The following is a 3,660-nucleotide window of genomic DNA, read 5'->3' on the forward strand; positions in this document are numbered from 1 at the left end:
ACGAGGAAGAAGAAGAAGAAGAAGAAGAAGAAGAAGAAGAAGAAGAAGAAGAAGAAGAAGAAGAAGAAGAAGAAGAAGAAGAAGAAGAAGAAGAAACTAAGCAAGCAAGAAAGAATTGGTGTTTAATTGGTGTTTTCCTAGCTAGGAAGATGGCTCACAGGAATATGGCTCAGTGGATAAAGCACTTGTCATGCAAATGTGAGGACTTGAGTTCAAATCCCTAGGACCCATATAAAAGCCAGGAGTTCATCTGTGCCAGCAATTCTACAGGGAGATGCAGGGCAGAGACAGAGGAATCCCTGTAGCTCACAGGCCAGCCCCCGCCTGGAGTACACAGCAGTGAACTACGAAGAGATCCTGTCTCAAACCAAGTAGAAGGTGAGGACCAGCATCCAAGGCTTTCCTCTGACCTCCAAAGGAGAACCATGCTAACAGGCCCTGGCCGTGAATGAACACACAAATCATTCACACACGTGCACAAAAAAAATAAAATAATATTTTTAAGTTACCTTCTACTTAAACAATAGCTCACATCTGCCCCGAACAAAAAAAAAGAGAAAGAAAGAAAGAAAGAAAGAAAGAAAGAAAGAAAGAAAGAAAGAAAGAAAAAGAAAAAGAGGTAGCAACGAGTTCTTAAAAGAGGCTCTTTCTAGCTGCTATAGCCTGTGGAGCAACCTTCACTGGTCTCTAAATATGAAGGTGACCGGCTTTTTTCTGATCTCATGTCTTTGCCAAGGGATCGCACAGCTCACACGTGAAAGGTTGCCGTCTTGCTCATGGTTCGTTTTGCCAATTTTCTCAATATCACCATCTCCCTCAGGTCACGAAAGTGACTTAAATGAATGCATGAGGTGAGGAGTGGGATGGTGGAGTCAGGGTCCTTCCCAAAGGCAACAGTTCTTGACTTCACTGACAGCTGCTGATGCAAAACTAAGGGTCCCTGCCTGGCCAAATCTTGTTTTTTGTTTTTGTTTATTTGTTTTGGATTTCACTTTATGTTTTTGGTTGTTTTGCCTGCATGCATACCTGTGCCCCACGTGTGTGCCTAACTAATTCCTGAAGAGGCCAGAAGAGGGTGCTGGGAGCTACAGGTGGTTGTGAGCTGCCCTGTGGGTACTGGTAATCAAACCCAGGTCCTTTGGAAGTGCAAAAACTGAGCCATCTCTCCGGCCCCTCATACCAATTCCGCAAGACAAGCCATGTATTTGACTTTTTAAAGTAAAGCTTTCCCAGTTTTTGCAGCTTGACAAGGGATTTTAATGTTTAAAAAAGAAAAACATGAACCAAGTAAACACAGCTGAGCAGTAGATTCAGCAGGGCAGGTCCCAATCTGCCACCTCCAGTCCTTTCTGCTCTTCATGTCTACGAATACATATATGGCTCCTTCGTTGGAACATTGCTGTGGTTAATGATGTTACCTCAACAGGGTGGTGTGGGTGCGTGTGTGTACAGAAGAGGGTATAAGATCCCCAGAAGCTAGAGCTTATACAGAGTAGATAATGGTGTTCCCCCCTGATGCAGGAATTAAAAACTGAACTGGGGTCTCTGGAAGAGTAGTGTATGCCCTTAACCACTGAGCCATCTCTCCAGCCCTTTCACAGGAGATAAAATAACCAGAGAAATAAACCCAGGGGGTGTCTGTGAGGGAGTGTCTAGAGTGGGTTGGTTGACAAGCTTAGCTAAAGATCACTTGCTCTGCTTTCTACACAGAACATGATGACCATGGAATGGCTGTAAGAAGCACGGACTGCCATAGGACACAATGACCATGGAATGACTGTAGGGAGCACGGACTACAACAGGACACAATGACCATGGAATGACTGTAGGGAGCACAGACTGCCACAGGACACGATGACCATGGAATGACTGTAGGGAGCACGGACTGGAACAGAACACGAATGACCATGGAATGGCTATAGGGAGCACGGACTGCCACAGGACATGATGATCATGGAATGACTCTAGGAAGCACGGACTGCAACAGAGCACTATGACCATGGAATGACTGTAGGGAGCACAGGCTGTAGCAGAACCTAGATGAGAGCTGACATGGGGTGGTAAACGGTACCATCCCATGAGCTGGGGTCATAAACTTAATAAAAGTGAGCAAGCTTCACTCTAGGCTTCCTGACTGAGGGTGCAGAGTGACGGGTGCCCCATGCACTTGCCACTATGCCATCCTGGTCACGATGGGCTGCACCCTCAACCTCTAAGCCAGAGTAAACTCTTCCTTCCTTCCATTGCTCACCACAGCCATGAGAAAAAAATGACTAAAAGAGACATATGTCTATACCCACCTCTGTGAATTCTCCAGGCCCTGTGGTCTTCGTGGAAGACATGGAAGAAAACCACTCATTTGTGAAGGAGCATGGAAGAGGCCATGGAAAGGAAAATTGCATGGAATACCCCTGTGCCTCAAAGGACATGTGAGTAAAACCACTAACAACTGCCAGAGACTACACAGTGGCCAACCGCCCATGCTTAACACATTCATGAACACACGCGCGCGGGGCTCTTAGTGCTGGGGTCACTCCTACCATCCTCATTCAGGATTCAGAAGAGCCCACTGACCCTCGCCACCATGGCTGCACTTCCCACATGAGGTCATGAGAGCCTGAACTGTCCTCAGGAGAGGTTTCAACATTAGCATACACAGCCCACCATTTAATAAAAGTTTTATTAGGAAAATAAGTTCCCCAATGGCTATGATCTCTTTCAACAACAAAGCACACATCACTTAGGTAGTAATGTAATTATTTCATAGTCTTATATCTCCTAATAAAAATGCAATGTGCCCACAGGATATAATATTAAGAGCCCTATGGAATAGTTTAGAAATAGCTTTTTATCTTAGCAGCTCCTGGCCTAAAGCAGGTTTGTATCAAAAGGATTAACACCTTCAGGTGTTCATGGCTGGACAAGGATGTATTCTGGTTAAAGCAGGGCTCTGGGTAAAGTGCTCCATGTGGTGAGCTTACCAAACTTGTGCAAAGCCTTGTGTCAATCTTTTGCACTACCAAAGCAAACAAACACCCACAGCTCAACTTTCCAGCTATTTCCCCTTGAAAACCATTTATTTGTGTACACAGAGACATGCATAAAGATAATTATTACTATTCTGTGATTTCTACTAACAGCAAAAGGGAAGAGGCTATTAGAGCAATGCGAACTCCTGTTCACGTGACTCCTGCTCACGTGACTCCTGTTCATGTGACTCCTGTTCACACAAAGGTCTCCTGAACTGAAGAACCTCACAACACAGCAAATAGGAGGCAGATCTACGTCCGAGCATTATATTGTTTCCAAGCGACATCACTGAACAAAGCCAAAAACGTATAGAGCTACAATCTGATGCAGTGTTCATAAACCAAAAGGAAAAATAGCACTATGTGTGTTTCCTATAGGTACACCTGAACAAATCAAGGTGAGCGGAGCACCAGAACACACATGCCTGATGGCAATAAAGACCCCCAGCAGGGGAACCAGAGTGGAACATGGAGTAACAGTACCACGGCTTAGTTATATATCATTTGTATAATTAAATATATGTTTTAAAACGCTGGCAAGAAATACTGTGGTTCTTTTCGTCTTCCCATATTTTCCAGGTCCTTTGCAAGGACTATACATTACTTTCATGATCAGAATTCACGTCCTCTG

The 3,660-nt window shown here is 44.7% G+C and overlaps 1 protein-coding gene across 2 annotated transcripts in view; it reads right to left on the bottom strand.

Moving 5' to 3' along the window:
• The window catches only part of Ccdc170 (coiled-coil domain containing 170), a 78,798-nt gene that overhangs the window by 55,264 nt on the left and 19,874 nt on the right, over positions 1-3,660 (bottom strand). The window lies entirely within an intron of this gene.

Source organism: Microtus ochrogaster, linkage group LG9, assembly GCF_000317375.1.
Source record: "Microtus ochrogaster isolate Prairie Vole_2 linkage group LG9, MicOch1.0, whole genome shotgun sequence".
Lineage (NCBI taxonomy): Eukaryota > Metazoa > Chordata > Mammalia > Rodentia > Cricetidae > Microtus > Microtus ochrogaster.